Source organism: Sinohyriopsis cumingii, chromosome 15 (assembly GCF_028554795.1).
Source record: "Sinohyriopsis cumingii isolate HCF-2022 chromosome 15, ASM2855479v2, whole genome shotgun sequence".
In the NCBI taxonomy this organism is placed as follows: domain Eukaryota; kingdom Metazoa; phylum Mollusca; class Bivalvia; order Unionida; family Unionidae; genus Sinohyriopsis; species Sinohyriopsis cumingii.
Window position 1 is genome coordinate 5,018 of NC_142975.1, and position 18,864 is coordinate 23,881.

At 38.2% G+C, this 18,864-nt stretch overlaps 6 non-coding genes across 6 annotated transcripts; all 6 read right to left on the bottom strand.

Moving 5' to 3' along the window:
- Nucleotides 1-648: 648 nt before the first annotated feature.
- Nucleotides 649-738, bottom strand: Trnam-cau (transfer RNA methionine (anticodon CAU)). The gene is given in 2 exon segments: nucleotides 649-684; nucleotides 702-738. It is a non-coding gene; the product is annotated as a tRNA-Met (tRNA).
- Nucleotides 739-4,169: 3,431 nt separating this feature from the next.
- Trnam-cau (transfer RNA methionine (anticodon CAU)) lies at nucleotides 4,170-4,259 on the bottom strand. The gene is given in 2 exon segments: nucleotides 4,170-4,205; nucleotides 4,223-4,259. It is a non-coding gene; the product is annotated as a tRNA-Met (tRNA).
- A 3,431-nt stretch (nucleotides 4,260-7,690) lies between these two features.
- Nucleotides 7,691-7,780, bottom strand: Trnam-cau (transfer RNA methionine (anticodon CAU)). The gene is given in 2 exon segments: nucleotides 7,691-7,726; nucleotides 7,744-7,780. It is a non-coding gene; the product is annotated as a tRNA-Met (tRNA).
- A 3,431-nt stretch (nucleotides 7,781-11,211) lies between these two features.
- On the bottom strand, nucleotides 11,212-11,301 carry Trnam-cau (transfer RNA methionine (anticodon CAU)). The gene is given in 2 exon segments: nucleotides 11,212-11,247; nucleotides 11,265-11,301. It is a non-coding gene; the product is annotated as a tRNA-Met (tRNA).
- A 3,425-nt stretch (nucleotides 11,302-14,726) lies between these two features.
- On the bottom strand, nucleotides 14,727-14,816 carry Trnam-cau (transfer RNA methionine (anticodon CAU)). Its single transcript is given in 2 exon segments — nucleotides 14,727-14,762; nucleotides 14,780-14,816. It is a non-coding gene; the product is annotated as a tRNA-Met (tRNA).
- Nucleotides 14,817-18,228: 3,412 nt separating this feature from the next.
- Trnam-cau (transfer RNA methionine (anticodon CAU)) lies at nucleotides 18,229-18,318 on the bottom strand. The gene is given in 2 exon segments: nucleotides 18,229-18,264; nucleotides 18,282-18,318. It is a non-coding gene; the product is annotated as a tRNA-Met (tRNA).
- Between the last annotated feature and the right edge of the window lie 546 nt (nucleotides 18,319-18,864).

Genomic DNA, 18,864 nt, shown 5'->3' on the forward strand with positions numbered 1-18,864 from the left:
TTTGATACTGTACTCAAGTATCACGTGCATGTACCTTTTCTGTCTTTACAGGAGAGAGAGAGAGAGAGAGAGAGAGAGAGAGAGAGAGAGAGAGAGAGAGAGAGAGAGAGAGTGTGTGTTTTTGTTTGATTTGGATTTTTAACGTAGCTTTAACAATTTTTCAATCATATAGGTACGTTGTCTGCAGTGTGGCAGTTTATAGTGATGCCTAGCACTGGGGCATCATGTCGCAGACACGTAGCATGATGTCCCACCCAGTCCCATTATCCTGAGACCAGGCCAACCAGTTCTATCACTAACTTCTTAATGCTGAGCACCTAGAGAGGCAGTTGTCAGTATCAATTTTGTAAGTCTCTGATAGGACTAGGCTGGGGATCAAACCCATGACCTCCCGCATCCACAACGGACGCCCTAAACATTAGGCCACTGGAACGGTGTAGAGTGTCCATTGTGCTTTCAAGTGGGATCTGTTTGAATAGGTAATGATAGTTTCCCATCAGTTTGAGGCACACCATCCTTCAAACTTGGTCGTTACATTTGATATATACATTTGGCGTTTTCACTCTAATGTGAGTATAATTGGTGGAATTAAATAGAATAACCACAAAGGATAAAAGGTAATAATTCGAGCTAAGGAGACAAAATATCTGCCCCGGGTGAGGATCGAACTCACGACCTTCAGATTGCTCTCTACGATTGATTATGAGACTGACGCGCTACCTGCTGCGCTACCGAGGCTATATACATTTTCCATGAGAGATTATATCTTCAGGAGAAACTAAAAGCATTCTTCAGAAAGCATGCGCACCAGCATATGTCAAAAGAGCAAATGATTTACCCCGAGGCGCAGATGTAGAACATGGTAGAAAACACTATAACTAGTCATAAAACGTGTTCTAAACATCCATGATGGTCAACTACATTAACTTATAGGTAAGTTCATCTTATCGGTATTCTGATACCTCTATAAATTCTAAATGGATGGCAATACTAGTTGTTACAAGAAAATAGCCTCCCACTGTTGAGGGGTGGGTGATATTATTTAAATTTAGTGTTTATGATTGTACAAAATTATCATTATCGCGAAGGTTATAATGCCATTGGGAGCGTACGTTTCTACTTTATAAACATTAAGACTTATCAAACACGATTCACTGTGAGTTTTCATTTTCAACTCGTAGGTGAGGAATTTAAGCTACATAAAAATATTTTTTAATTTACTAAATGTTCAAAGGCAGGAACTGTGACTGAACTAGCTGCGTTTCATTTTAGCGCTTTCCGGATGGAGACGTTAACTGTGTTGAAGGACTGCCATGCAAACGAGCATATTCCAAGAAAAGTTGAAAGAGAATCATCTATCATGTGGTCTGAACATAGGACAAGTAAGAAGTCTTTCTATAGAAAGGCGATTGTGAGATTGGCCCTCATGTGTATTGAATCAATGGTCACATTGGAGGATTGTCAACTCTGATTGAGGCTATGCAACATTGATGCAATTTGCGAAACTGTGCTAGCGAAGGTCACCAATAATCAGTCGAATAATAAATCTGGCTCTCAAGGACAATACATGAGTATAACAAGAAATAACAGTTGACCCATGAACCGTCCTTGTGGGCTGATGAATACATATCGATACATCCATTCAGTCAATGAAAACAATTTCAAACAAATATTTTGGAGTTAAATATTATACAGGTCTCCCCAGTCAATGTTCGAAAAATATCGTTAGAACACTGATCATATCATGTGTTAAAACTTTTCTATTCACGGATCGGTAACTGAAAGCGACAAATATGCATTATAATTTTCTCTGTAGAAAATAAACCACAAAATGCTTTCATTACATGATGGCATGGAGTTTGTTGAATTGTATGTGATTGGAAAGAGAAAACCATTCCTCGTGTAACATTAACTCATACAAATACCATTAATACTAGTACTACTACTACCACTAACACTACTACTGCTACTCCTACTACTACTACTAACACATGTATAATGTTCGGAACACTTTCTCTGGATTCCTGTTGAAGACAGAACTCCTTCTTTAGAAAGGACATATAGACGTCGTCAAATCAGCGTAATTTAGGTGAATCAGGTTCTTACTTTAATATTGTGATAGTGAATCCTATTCCGATTGATGAAACAATGGATCTTGCCCATGAGGAAATGTTTTCCAAAATATACTCGTTTGGAAATCTAGATATTGTTACGCGTTATTATGTTTATGACCTCGGGCCCTGATGGGCGCCCTCCAATTGGAAGTAGGTCAAACCTAATTGAGTGTGCTAACACCAATGGCTGATTTATCGTGACGTCACCAGTAGGAAGACTGATATGCACCGAGGTACGACGCTTTCTATATTGATTACAGTGCGGCACGTTCGTTTTTTAGCCTTTGCTATGCAAACGGTATTTTGTTGCGAATTATATTTATTGAAATTGTATTTGAATCGAATTAGTTAACGTATATTATAGTAGTTATTATTTCTTTCCCGGTTGTTTTCAAATGATGGCTACATTGTTGTATATATCTTTTAGGGTCGGGTGCATTGAGCTGCTTGACTTGACCCTAATATGTATGTATTAATGCAGTTGATAAGAATGATGATATTATAAACTGGAAAAATGTTGGTTTGGGTTATAACTTGCTTTCATCCACTCCGGGCCAAATACATTCCACATAGTCCTACTCGCAGATGAACCATTTCCATTGAATGACGACACGTTCCCTACTTAGGCGTATCCGAAAGGTTTCCTTTTGATGGGTAGCAGCACGTCGACGACACACAAATCCACCATATTTGCTGTGTGTGAGTGAACTGGCTTAGATGGGGTTCCTGATGGCCCTCAAAGATGACAGACAAAAGTTCGAAGCGTTGTTCAAACTATGTCAATGAACGTAGAGTTTTGCTAGGCGGTTTGAAAATGTATCATCTATCGGCAAATGTGTCTTCTATTAAAGCACGATAATGGTCGCTGGCAGACTAAGAAACTGATGAATGTACAATCGTTTTCAAAGTGGGTTATAAACCTATACTCCCTGTTCTATGCTTACAGTTTTTCAGGAGATCGATGTCATGATACGGTATGATGATTAAATTACTCCAGATCATAAGTCTTTGTCTTTGAGAATTTAGGTAGCGAGCACACATATTCAAACTGAAGTAACGAATAGATATGTTTTAACAAATATTATTTGCAAATGTTATATCTGACACCAGACAGTGAATATATTTATTAATGTAAGAGCAGAAAGTTGGCGGGATCGAGACCGACAGATTTTTGTCCTAATATACGCATGGGAAGAAGATTATATTTATGTAACAAACGTGTAATTGTATTATATCCTTTGGTCCCCGTTTCATGTTTATGAATACAGACTTCCACAGATCAATACAGACTTCAATTGACCATTACCAAATGCAAAAGTGTCATCTTCCCTGTAACTTATGCTCGACGGATAGAACAATATTTGCCTTTCTTTGTTGCAAGTTGTTTTTAAAATAGTCAAGTTTGATACTGTACTCAAGTATCACGTGCATGTACCTTTTCTGTCTTTACAGGAGAGAGAGAGAGAGAGAGAGAGAGAGAGAGAGAGAGAGAGAGAGAGAGAGAGAGAGAGAGAGAGTGTGTGTGTTTTTGTTTGATTTGGATTTTTAACGTAGCTTTAACAATTTTTCAATCATATAGGTACGTTGTCTGCAGTGTGGCAGTTTATAGTGATGCCTAGCACTGGGGCATCATGTCGCAGACACGTAGCATGATGTCCCACCCAGTCCCATTATCCTGAGACCAGGCCAACCAGTTCTATCACTAACTTCTTAATGCTGAGCACCTAGAGAGGCAGTTGTCAGTATCAATTTTGTAAGTCTCTGATAGGACTAGGCTGGGGATCAAACCCATGACCTCCCGCATCCACAACGGACGCCCTAAACATTAGGCCACTGGAACGGTGTAGAGTGTCCATTGTGCTTTCAAGTGGGATCTGTTTGAATAGGTAATGATAGTTTCCCATCAGTTTGAGGCACACCATCCTTCAAACTTGGTCGTTACATTTGATATATACATTTGGCGTTTTCACTCTAATGTGAGTATAATTGGTGGAATTAAATAGAATAACCACAAAGGATAAAAGGTAATAATTCGAGCTAAGGAGACAAAATATCTGCCCCGGGTGAGGATCGAACTCACGACCTTCAGATTGCTCTCTACGATTGATTATGAGACTGACGCGCTACCTGCTGCGCTACCGAGGCTATATACATTTTCCATGAGAGATTATATCTTCAGGAGAAACTAAAAGCATTCTTCAGAAAGCATGCGCACCAGCATATGTCAAAAGAGCAAATGATTTACCCCGAGGCGCAGATGTAGAACATGGTAGAAAACACTATAACTAGTCATAAAACGTGTTCTAAACATCCATGATGGTCAACTACATTAACTTATAGGTAAGTTCATCTTATCGGTATTCTGATACCTCTATAAATTCTAAATGGATGGCAATACTAGTTGTTACAAGAAAATAGCCTCCCACTGTTGAGGGGTGGGTGATATTATTTAAATTTAGTGTTTATGATTGTACAAAATTATCATTATCGCGAAGGTTATAATGCCATTGGGAGCGTACGTTTCTACTTTATAAACATTAAGACTTATCAAACACGATTCACTGTGAGTTTTCATTTTCAACTCGTAGGTGAGGAATTTAAGCTACATAAAAATATTTTTTAATTTACTAAATGTTCAAAGGCAGGAACTGTGACTGAACTAGCTGCGTTTCATTTTAGCGCTTTCCGGATGGAGACGTTAACTGTGTTGAAGGACTGCCATGCAAACGAGCATATTCCAAGAAAAGTTGAAAGAGAATCATCTATCATGTGGTCTGAACATAGGACAAGTAAGAAGTCTTTCTATAGAAAGGCGATTGTGAGATTGGCCCTCATGTGTATTGAATCAATGGTCACATTGGAGGATTGTCAACTCTGATTGAGGCTATGCAACATTGATGCAATTTGCGAAACTGTGCTAGCGAAGGTCACCAATAATCAGTCGAATAATAAATCTGGCTCTCAAGGACAATACATGAGTATAACAAGAAATAACAGTTGACCCATGAACCGTCCTTGTGGGCTGATGAATACATATCGATACATCCATTCAGTCAATGAAAACAATTTCAAACAAATATTTTGGAGTTAAATATTATACAGGTCTCCCCAGTCAATGTTCGAAAAATATCGTTAGAACACTGATCATATCATGTGTTAAAACTTTTCTATTCACGGATCGGTAACTGAAAGCGACAAATATGTATTATAATTTTCTCTGTAGAAAATAAACCACAAAATGCTTTCATTACATGATGGCATGGAGTTTGTTGAATTGTATGTGATTGGAAAGAGAAAACCATTCCTCGTGTAACATTAACTCATACAAATACCATTAATACTAGTACTACTACTACCACTAACACTACTACTGCTACTCCTACTACTACTACTAACACATGTATAATGTTCGGAACACTTTCTCTGGATTCCTGTTGAAGACAGAACTCCTTCTTTAGAAAGGACATATAGACGTCGTCAAATCAGCGTAATTTAGGTGAATCAGGTTCTTACTTTAATATTGTGATAGTGAATCCTATTCCGATTGATGAAACAATGGATCTTGCCCATGAGGAAATGTTTTCCAAAATATACTCGTTTGGAAATCTAGATATTGTTACGCGTTATTATGTTTATGACCTCGGGCCCTGATGGGCGCCCTCCAATTGGAAGTAGGTCAAACCTAATTGAGTGTGCTAACACCAATGGCTGATTTATCGTGACGTCACCAGTAGGAAGACTGATATGCACCGAGGTACGACGCTTTCTATATTGATTACAGTGCGGCACGTTCGTTTTTTAGCCTTTGCTATGCAAACGGTATTTTGTTGCGAATTATATTTATTGAAATTGTATTTGAATCGAATTAGTTAACGTATATTATAGTAGTTATTATTTCTTTCCCGGTTGTTTTCAAATGATGGCTACATTGTTGTATATATCTTTTAGGGTCGGGTGCATTGAGCTGCTTGACTTGACCCTAATATGTATGTATTAATGCAGTTGATAAGAATGATGATATTATAAACTGGAAAAATGTTGGTTTGGGTTATAACTTGCTTTCATCCACTCCGGGCCAAATACATTCCACATAGTCCTACTCGCAGATGAACCATTTCCATTGAATGACGACACGTTCCCTACTTAGGCGTATCCGAAAGGTTTCCTTTTGATGGGTAGCAGCACGTCGACGACACACAAATCCACCATATTTGCTGTGTGTGAGTGAACTGATTTAGATGGGGTTCCTGATGGCCCTCAAAGATGACAGACAAAAGTTCGAAGCGTTGTTCAAACTATGTCAATGAACGTAGAGTTTTGCTAGGCGGTTTGAAAATGTATCATCTATCGGCAAATGTGTCTTCTATTAAAGCACGATAATGGTCGCTGGCAGACTAAGAAACTGATGAATGTACAATCGTTTTCAAAGTGGGTTATAAACCTATACTCCCTGTTCTATGCTTACAGTTTTTCAGGAGATCGATGTCATGATACGGTATGATGATTAAATTACTCCAGATCATAAGTCTTTGTCTTTGAGAATTTAGGTAGCGAGCACACATATTCAAACTGAAGTAACGAATAGATATGTTTTAACAAATACTATTTGCAAATGTTATATCTGACACCAGACAGTGAATATATTTATTAATGTAAGAGCAGAAAGTTGGCGGGATCGAGACCGACAGATTTTTGTCCTAATATACGCATGGGAAGAAGATTATATTTATGTAACAAACGTGTAATTGTATTATATCCTTTGGTCCCCGTTTCATGTTTATGAATACAGACTTCCACAGATCAATACAGACTTCAATTGACCATTACCAAATGCAAAAGTGTCATCTTCCCTGTAACTTATGCTCGACGGATAGAACAATATTTGCCTTTCTTTGTTGCAAGTTGTTTTTAAAATAGTCAAGTTTGATACTGTACTCAAGTATCACGTGCATGTACCTTTTCTGTCTTTACAGGAGAGAGAGAGAGAGAGAGAGAGAGAGAGAGAGAGAGAGAGAGAGAGAGAGAGAGAGAGAGAGAGTGTGTGTGTTTTTGTTTGATTTGGATTTTTAACGTAGCTTTAACAATTTTTCAATCATATAGGTACGTTGTCTGCAGTGTGGCAGTTTATAGTGATGCCTAGCACTGGGGCATCATGTCGCAGACACGTAGCATGATGTCCCACCCAGTCCCATTATCCTGAGACCAGGCCAACCAGTTCTATCACTAACTTCTTAATGCTGAGCACCTAGAGAGGCAGTTGTCAGTATCAATTTTGTAAGTCTCTGATAGGACTAGGCTGGGGATCAAACCCATGACCTCCCGCATCCACAACGGACGCCCTAAACATTAGGCCACTGGAACGGTGTAGAGTGTCCATTGTGCTTTCAAGTGGGATCTGTTTGAATAGGTAATGATAGTTTCCCATCAGTTTGAGGCACACCATCCTTCAAACTTGGTCGTTACATTTGATATATACATTTGGCGTTTTCACTCTAATGTGAGTATAATTGGTGGAATTAAATAGAATAACCACAAAGGATAAAAGGTAATAATTCGAGCTAAGGAGACAAAATATCTGCCCCGGGTGAGGATCGAACTCACGACCTTCAGATTGCTCTCTACGATTGATTATGAGACTGACGCGCTACCTGCTGCGCTACCGAGGCTATATACATTTTCCATGAGAGATTATATCTTCAGGAGAAACTAAAAGCATTCTTCAGAAAGCATGCGCACCAGCATATGTCAAAAGAGCAAATGATTTACCCCGAGGCGCAGATGTAGAACATGGTAGAAAACACTATAACTAGTCATAAAACGTGTTCTAAACATCCATGATGGTCAACTACATTAACTTATAGGTAAGTTCATCTTATCGGTATTCTGATACCTCTATAAATTCTAAATGGATGGCAATACTAGTTGTTACAAGAAAATAGCCTCCCACTGTTGAGGGGTGGGTGATATTATTTAAATTTAGTGTTTATGATTGTACAAAATTATCATTATCGCGAAGGTTATAATGCCATTGGGAGCGTACGTTTCTACTTTATAAACATTAAGACTTATCAAACACGATTCACTGTGAGTTTTCATTTTCAACTCGTAGGTGAGGAATTTAAGCTACATAAAAATATTTTTTAATTTACTAAATGTTCAAAGGCAGGAACTGTGACTGAACTAGCTGCGTTTCATTTTAGCGCTTTCCGGATGGAGACGTTAACTGTGTTGAAGGACTGCCATGCAAACGAGCATATTCCAAGAAAAGTTGAAAGAGAATCATCTATCATGTGGTCTGAACATAGGACAAGTAAGAAGTCTTTCTATAGAAAGGCGATTGTGAGATTGGCCCTCATGTGTATTGAATCAATGGTCACATTGGAGGATTGTCAACTCTGATTGAGGCTATGCAACATTGATGCAATTTGCGAAACTGTGCTAGCGAAGGTCACCAATAATCAGTCGAATAATAAATCTGGCTCTCAAGGACAATACATGAGTATAACAAGAAATAACAGTTGACCCATGAACCGTCCTTGTGGGCTGATGAATACATATCGATACATCCATTCAGTCAATGAAAACAATTTCAAACAAATATTTTGGAGTTAAATATTATACAGGTCTCCCCAGTCAATGTTCGAAAAATATCGTTAGAACACTGATCATATCATGTGTTAAAACTTTTCTATTCACGGATCGGTAACTGAAAGCGACAAATATGCATTATAATTTTCTCTGTAGAAAATAAACCACAAAATGCTTTCATTACATGATGGCATGGAGTTTGTTGAATTGTATGTGATTGGAAAGAGAAAACCATTCCTCGTGTAACATTAACTCATACAAATACCATTAATACTAGTACTACTACTACCACTAACACTACTACTGCTACTCCTACTACTACTACTAACACATGTATAATGTTCGGAACACTTTCTCTGGATTCCTGTTGAAGACAGAACTCCTTCTTTAGAAAGGACATATAGACGTCGTCAAATCAGCGTAATTTAGGTGAATCAGGTTCTTACTTTAATATTGTGATAGTGAATCCTATTCCGATTGATGAAACAATGGATCTTGCCCATGAGGAAATGTTTTCCAAAATATACTCGTTTGGAAATCTAGATATTGTTACGCGTTATTATGTTTATGACCTCGGGCCCTGATGGGCGCCCTCCAATTGGAAGTAGGTCAAACCTAATTGAGTGTGCTAACACCAATGGCTGATTTATCGTGACGTCACCAGTAGGAAGACTGATATGCACCGAGGTACGACGCTTTCTATATTGATTACAGTGCGGCACGTTCGTTTTTTAGCCTTTGCTATGCAAACGGTATTTTGTTGCGAATTATATTTATTGAAATTGTATTTGAATCGAATTAGTTAACGTATATTATAGTAGTTATTATTTCTTTCCCGGTTGTTTTCAAATGATGGCTACATTGTTGTATATATCTTTTAGGGTCGGGTGCATTGAGCTGCTTGACTTGACCCTAATATGTATGTATTAATGCAGTTGATAAGAATGATGATATTATAAACTGGAAAAATGTTGGTTTGGGTTATAACTTGCTTTCATCCACTCCGGGCCAAATACATTCCACATAGTCCTACTCGCAGATGAACCATTTCCATTGAATGACGACACGTTCCCTACTTAGGCGTATCCGAAAGGTTTCCTTTTGATGGGTAGCAGCACGTCGACGACACACAAATCCACCATATTTGCTGTGTGTGAGTGAACTGGCTTAGATGGGGTTCCTGATGGCCCTCAAAGATGACAGACAAAAGTTCGAAGCGTTGTTCAAACTATGTCAATGAACGTAGAGTTTTGCTAGGCGGTTTGAAAATGTATCATCTATCGGCAAATGTGTCTTCTATTAAAGCACGATAATGGTCGCTGGCAGACTAAGAAACTGATGAATGTACAATCGTTTTCAAAGTGGGTTATAAACCTATACTCCCTGTTCTATGCTTACAGTTTTTCAGGAGATCGATGTCATGATACGGTATGATGATTAAATTACTCCAGATCATAAGTCTTTGTCTTTGAGAATTTAGGTAGCGAGCACACATATTCAAACTGAAGTAACGAATAGATATGTTTTAACAAATATTATTTGCAAATGTTATATCTGACACCAGACAGTGAATATATTTATTAATGTAAGAGCAGAAAGTTGGCGGGATCGAGACCGACAGATTTTTGTCCTAATATACGCATGGGAAGAAGATTATATTTATGTAACAAACGTGTAATTGTATTATATCCTTTGGTCCCCGTTTCATGTTTATGAATACAGACTTCCACAGATCAATACAGACTTCAATTGACCATTACCAAATGCAAAAGTGTCATCTTCCCTGTAACTTATGCTCGACGGATAGAACAATATTTGCCTTTCTTTGTTGCAAGTTGTTTTTAAAATAGTCAAGTTTGATACTGTACTCAAGTATCACGTGCATGTACCTTTTCTGTCTTTACAGGAGAGAGAGAGAGAGAGAGAGAGAGAGAGAGAGAGAGAGAGAGAGAGAGAGAGAGAGAGAGAGAGTGTGTGTGTTTTTGTTTGATTTGGATTTTTAACGTAGCTTTAACAATTTTTCAATCATATAGGTACGTTGTCTGCAGTGTGGCAGTTTATAGTGATGCCTAGCACTGGGGCATCATGTCGCAGACACGTAGCATGATGTCCCACCCAGTCCCATTATCCTGAGACCAGGCCAACCAGTTCTATCACTAACTTCTTAATGCTGAGCACCTAGAGAGGCAGTTGTCAGTATCAATTTTGTAAGTCTCTGATAGGACTAGGCTGGGGATCAAACCCATGACCTCCCGCATCCACAACGGACGCCCTAAACATTAGGCCACTGGAACGGTGTAGAGTGTCCATTGTGCTTTCAAGTGGGATCTGTTTGAATAGGTAATGATAGTTTCCCATCAGTTTGAGGCACACCATCCTTCAAACTTGGTCGTTACATTTGATATATACATTTGGCGTTTTCACTCTAATGTGAGTATAATTGGTGGAATTAAATAGAATAACCACAAAGGATAAAAGGTAATAATTCGAGCTAAGGAGACAAAATATCTGCCCCGGGTGAGGATCGAACTCACGACCTTCAGATTGCTCTCTACGATTGATTATGAGACTGACGCGCTACCTGCTGCGCTACCGAGGCTATATACATTTTCCATGAGAGATTATATCTTCAGGAGAAACTAAAAGCATTCTTCAGAAAGCATGCGCACCAGCATATGTCAAAAGAGCAAATGATTTACCCCGAGGCGCAGATGTAGAACATGGTAGAAAACACTATAACTAGTCATAAAACGTGTTCTAAACATCCATGATGGTCAACTACATTAACTTATAGGTAAGTTCATCTTATCGGTATTCTGATACCTCTATAAATTCTAAATGGATGGCAATACTAGTTGTTACAAGAAAATAGCCTCCCACTGTTGAGGGGTGGGTGATATTATTTAAATTTAGTGTTTATGATTGTACAAAATTATCATTATCGCGAAGGTTATAATGCCATTGGGAGCGTACGTTTCTACTTTATAAACATTAAGACTTATCAAACACGATTCACTGTGAGTTTTCATTTTCAACTCGTAGGTGAGGAATTTAAGCTACATAAAAATATTTTTTAATTTACTAAATGTTCAAAGGCAGGAACTGTGACTGAACTAGCTGCGTTTCATTTTAGCGCTTTCCGGATGGAGACGTTAACTGTGTTGAAGGACTGCCATGCAAACGAGCATATTCCAAGAAAAGTTGAAAGAGAATCATCTATCATGTGGTCTGAACATAGGACAAGTAAGAAGTCTTTCTATAGAAAGGCGATTGTGAGATTGGCCCTCATGTGTATTGAATCAATGGTCACATTGGAGGATTGTCAACTCTGATTGAGGCTATGCAACATTGATGCAATTTGCGAAACTGTGCTAGCGAAGGTCACCAATAATCAGTCGAATAATAAATCTGGCTCTCAAGGACAATACATGAGTATAACAAGAAATAACAGTTGACCCATGAACCGTCCTTGTGGGCTGATGAATACATATCGATACATCCATTCAGTCAATGAAAACAATTTCAAACAAATATTTTGGAGTTAAATATTATACAGGTCTCCCCAGTCAATGTTCGAAAAATATCGTTAGAACACTGATCATATCATGTGTTAAAACTTTTCTATTCACGGATCGGTAACTGAAAGCGACAAATATGCATTATAATTTTCTCTGTAGAAAATAAACCACAAAATGCTTTCATTACATGATGGCATGGAGTTTGTTGAATTGTATGTGATTGGAAAGAGAAAACCATTCCTCGTGTAACATTAACTCATACAAATACCATTAATACTAGTACTACTACTACCACTAACACTACTACTGCTACTCCTACTACTACTACTAACACATGTATAATGTTCGGAACACTTTCTCTGGATTCCTGTTGAAGACAGAACTCCTTCTTTAGAAAGGACATATAGACGTCGTCAAATCAGCGTAATTTAGGTGAATCAGGTTCTTACTTTAATATTGTGATAGTGAATCCTATTCCGATTGATGAAACAATGGATCTTGCCCATGAGGAAATGTTTTCCAAAATATACTCGTTTGGAAATCTAGATATTGTTACGCGTTATTATGTTTATGACCTCGGGCCCTGATGGGCGCCCTCCAATTGGAAGTAGGTCAAACCTAATTGAGTGTGCTAACACCAATGGCTGATTTATCGTGACGTCACCAGTAGGAAGACTGATATGCACCGAGGTACGACGCTTTCTATATTGATTACAGTGCGGCACGTTCGTTTTTTAGCCTTTGCTATGCAAACGGTATTTTGTTGCGAATTATATTTATTGAAATTGTATTTGAATCGAATTAGTTAACGTATATTATAGTAGTTATTATTTCTTTCCCGGTTGTTTTCAAATGATGGCTACATTGTTGTATATATCTTTTAGGGTCGGGTGCATTGAGCTGCTTGACTTGACCCTAATATGTATGTATTAATGCAGTTGATAAGAATGATGATATTATAAACTGGAAAAATGTTGGTTTGGGTTATAACTTGCTTTCATCCACTCCGGGCCAAATACATTCCACATAGTCCTACTCGCAGATGAACCATTTCCATTGAATGACGACACGTTCCCTACTTAGGCGTATCCGAAAGGTTTCCTTTTGATGGGTAGCAGTACGTCGACGACACACAAATCCACCATATTTGCTGTGTGTGAGTGAACTGGCTTAGATGGGGTTCCTGATGGCCCTCAAAGATGACAGACAAAAGTTCGAAGCGTTGTTCAAACTATGTCAATGAACGTAGAGTTTTGCTAGGCGGTTTGAAAATGTATCATCTATCGGCAAATGTGTCTTCTATTAAAGCACGATAATGGTCGCTGGCAGACTAAGAAACTGATGAATGTACAATCGTTTTCAAAGTGGGTTATAAACCTATACTCCCTGTTCTATGCTTACAGTTTTTCAGGAGATCGATGTCATGATACGGTATGATGATTAAATTACTCCAGATCATAAGTCTTTGTCTTTGAGAATTTAGGTAGCGAGCACACATATTCAAACTGAAGTAACGAATAGATATGTTTTAACAAATATTATTTGCAAATGTTATATCTGACACCAGACAGTGAATATATTTATTAATGTAAGAGCAGAAAGTTGGCGGGATCGAGACCGACAGATTTTTGTCCTAATATACGCATGGGAAGAAGATTATATTTATGTAACAAACGTGTAATTGTATTATATCCTTTGGTCCCCGTTTCATGTTTATGAATACAGACTTCCACAGATCAATACAGACTTCAATTGACCATTACCAAATGCAAAAGTGTCATCTTCCCTGTAACTTATGCTCGACGGATAGAACAATATTTGCCTTTCTTTGTTGCAAGTTGTTTTTAAAATAGTCAAGTTTGATACTGTACTCAAGTATCACGTGCATGTACCTTTTCTGTCTTTACAGGAGAGAGAGAGAGAGAGAGAGAGAGAGAGAGAGAGAGAGAGAGAGAGAGAGAGAGAGAGTGTGTGTGTTTTTGTTTGATTTGGATTTTTAACGTAGCTTTAACAATTTTTCAATCATATAGGTACGTTGTCTGCAGTGTGGCAGTTTATAGTGATGCCTAGCACTGGGGCATCATGTCGCAGACACGTAGCATGATGTCCCACCCAGTCCCATTATCCTGAGACCAGGCCAACCAGTTCTATCACTAACTTCTTAATGCTGAGCACCTAGAGAGGCAGTTGTCAGTATCAATTTTGTAAGTCTCTGATAGGACTAGGCTGGGGATCAAACCCATGACCTCCCGCATCCACAACGGACGCCCTAAACATTAGGCCACTGGAACGGTGTAGAGTGTCCATTGTGCTTTCAAGTGGGATCTGTTTGAATAGGTAATGATAGTTTCCCATCAGTTTGAGGCACACCATCCTTCAAACTTGGTCGTTACATTTGATATATACATTTGGCGTTTTCACTCTAATGTGAGTATAATTGGTGGAATTAAATAGAATAACCACAAAGGATAAAAGGTAATAATTCGAGCTAAGGAGACAAAATATCTGCCCCGGGTGAGGATCGAACTCACGACCTTCAGATTGCTCTCTACGATTGATTATGAGACTGACGCGCTACCTGCTGCGCTACCGAGGCTATATACATTTTCCATGAGAGATTATATCTTCAGGAGAAACTAAAAGCATTCTTCAGAAAGCATGCGCACCAGCATATGTCAAAAGAGCAAATGATTTACCCCGAGGCGCAGATGTAGAACATGGTAGAAAACACTATAACTAGTCATAAAACGTGTTCTAAACATCCATGATGGTCAACTACATTAACTTATAGGTAAGTTCATCTTATCGGTATTCTGATACCTCTATAAATTCTAAATGGATGGCAATACTAGTTGTTACAAGAAAATAGCCTCCCACTGTTGAGGGGTGGGTGATATTATTTAAATTTAGTGTTTATGATTGTACAAAATTATCATTATCGCGAAGGTTATAATGCCATTGGGAGCGTACGTTTCTACTTTATAAACATTAAGACTTATCAAACACGATTCACTGTGAGTTTTCATTTTCAACTCGTAGGTGAGGAATTTAAGCTACATAAAAATATTTTTTAATTTACTAAATGTTCAAAGGCAGGAACTGTGACTGAACTAGCTGCGTTTCATTTTAGCGCTTTCCGGATGGAGACGTTAACTGTGTTGAAGGACTGCCATGCAAACGAGCATATTCCAAGAAAAGTTGAAAGAGAATCATCTATCATGTGGTCTGAACATAGGACAAGTAAGAAGTCTTTCTATAGAAAGGCGATTGTGAGATTGGCCCTCATGTGTATTGAATCAATGGTCACATTGGAGGATTGTCAACTCTGATTGAGGCTATGCAACATTGATGCAATTTGCGAAACTGTGCTAGCGAAGGTCACCAATAATCAGTCGAATAATAAATCTGGCTCTCAAGGACAATACATGAGTATAACAAGAAATAACAGTTGACCCATGAACCGTCCTTGTGGGCTGATGAATACATATCGATACATCCATTCAGTCAATGAAAACAATTTCAAACAAATATTTTGGAGTTAAATATTATACAGGTCTCCCCAGTCAATGTTCGAAAAATATCGTTAGAACACTGATCATATCATGTGTTAAAACTTTTCTATTCACGGATCGGTAACTGAAAGCGACAAATATGTATTATAATTTTCTCTGTAGAAAATAAACCACAAAATGCTTTCATTACATGATGGCATGGAGTTTGTTGAATTGTATGTGATTGGAAAGAGAAAACCATTCCTCGTGTAACATTAACTCATACAAATACCATTAATACTAGTACTACTACTACCACTAACACTACTACTGCTACTCCTACTACTACTACTAACACATGTATAATGTTCGGAACACTTTCTCTGGATTCCTGTTGAAGACAGAACTCCTTCTTTAGAAAGGACATATAGACGTCGTCAAATCAGCGTAATTTAGGTGAATCAGGTTCTTACTTTAATATTGTGATAGTGAATCCTATTCCGATTGATGAAACAATGGATCTTGCCCATGAGGAAATGTTTTCCAAAATATACTCGTTTGGAAATCTAGATATTGTTACGCGTTATTATGTTTATGACCTCGGGCCCTGATGGGCGCCCTCCAATTGGAAGTAGGTCAAACCTAATTGAGTGTGCTAACACCAATGGCTGATTTATCGTGACGTCACCAGTAGGAAGACTGATATGCACCGAGGTACGACGCTTTCTATATTGATTACAGTGCGGCACGTTCGTTTTTTAGCCTTTGCTATGCAAACGGTATTTTGTTGCGAATTATATTTATTGAAATTGTATTTGAATCGAATTAGTTAACGTATATTATAGTAGTTATTATTTCTTTCCCGGTTGTTTTCAAATGATGGCTACATTGTTGTATATATCTTTTAGGGTCGGGTGCATTGAGCTGCTTGACTTGACCCTAATATGTATGTATTAATGCAGTTGATAAGAATGATGATATTATAAACTGGAAAAATGTTGGTTTGGGTTATAACTTGCTTTCATCCACTCCGGGCCAAATACATTCCACATAGTCCTACTCGCAGATGAACCATTTCCATTGAATGACGACACGTTCCCTACTTAGGCGTATCCGAAAGGTTTCCTTTTGATGGTAGCAGCACGTCGACGACACACAAATCCACCATATTTGCTGTGTGTGAGTGAACTGATTTAGATGGGGTTCCTGATGGCCCTCAAAGATGACAGACAAAAGTTCGAAGCGTTGTTCAAACTATGTCAATGAACGTAGAGTTTTGCTAGGCGGTTTGAAAATGTATCATCTATCGGCAAATGTGTCTTCTATTAAAGCACGATAATGGTCGCTGGCAGACTAAGAAACTGATGAATGTACAATCGTTTTCAAAGTGGGTTATAAACCTATACTCCCTGTTCTATGCTTACAGTTTTTCAGGAGATCGATGTCATGATACGGTATGATGATTAAATTACTCCAGATCATAAGTCTTTGTCTTTGAGAATTTAGGTAGCGAGCACACATATTCAAACTGAAGTAACGAATAGATATGTTTTAACAAATACTATTTGCAAATGTTATATCTGACACCAGACAGTGAATATATTTATTAATGTAAGAGCAGAAAGTTGGCGGGATCGAGACCGACAGATTTTTGTCCTAATATACGCATGGGAAGAAGATTATATTTATGTAACAAACGTGTAATTGTATTATATCCTTTGGTCCCCGTTTCATGTTTATGAATACAGACTTCCACAGATCAATACAGACTTCAATTGACCATTACCAAATGCAAAAGTGTCATCTTCCCTGTAACTTATGCTCGACGGATAGAACAATATTTGCCTTTCTTTGTTGCAAGTTGTTTTTAAAATAGTCAAGTTTGATACTGTACTCAAGTATCACGTGCATGTACCTTTTCTGTCTTTACAGGAGAGAGAGAGAGAGAGAGAGAGAGAGAGAGAGAGAGAGAGAGAGAGTGTGTGTGTTTTTGTTTGATTTGGATTTTTAACGTAGCTTTAACAATTTTTCAATCATATAGGTACGTTGTCTGCAGTGTGGCAGTTTATAGTGATGCCTAGCACTGGGGCATCATGTCGCAGACACGTAGCATGATGTCCCACCCAGTCCCATTATCCTGAGACCAGGCCAACCAGTTCTATCACTAACTTCTTAATGCTGAGCACCTAGAGAGGCAGTTGTCAGTATCAATTTTGTAAGTCTCTGATAGGACTAGGCTGGGGATCAAACCCATGACCTCCCGCATCCACAACGGACGCCCTAAACATTAGGCCACTGGAACGGTGTAGAGTGTCCATTGTGCTTTCAAGTGGGATCTGTTTGAATAGGTAATGATAGTTTCCCATCAGTTTGAGGCACACCATCCTTCAAACTTGGTCGTTACATTTGATATATACATTTGGCGTTTTCACTCTAATGTGAGTATAATTGGTGGAATTAAATAGAATAACCACAAAGGATAAAAGGTAATAATTCGAGCTAAGGAGACAAAATATCTGCCCCGGGTGAGGATCGAACTCACGACCTTCAGATTGCTCTCTACGATTGATTATGAGACTGACGCGCTACCTGCTGCGCTACCGAGGCTATATACATTTTCCATGAGAGATTATATCTTCAGGAGAAACTAAAAGCATTCTTCAGAAAGCATGCGCACCAGCATATGTCAAAAGAGCAAATGATTTACCCCGAGGCGCAGATGTAGAACATGGTAGAAAACACTATAACTAGTCATAAAACGTGTTCTAAACATCCATGATGGTCAACTACATTAACTTATAGGTAAGTTCATCTTATCGGTATTCTGATACCTCTATAAATTCTAAATGGATGGCAATACTAGTTGTTACAAGAAAATAGCCTCCCACTGTTGAGGGGTGGGTGATATTATTTAAATTTAGTGTTTATGATTGTACAAAATTATCATTATCGCGAAGGTTATAATGCCATTGGGAGCGTACGTTTCTACTTTATAAACATTAAGACTTATCAAACACGATTCACTGTGAGTTTTCATTTTCAACTCGTAGGTGAGGAATTTAAGCTACATAAAAATATTTTTTAATTTACTAAATGTTCAAAGGCAGGAACTGTGACTGAACTAGCTGCGTTTCATTTTAGCGCTTTCCGGAT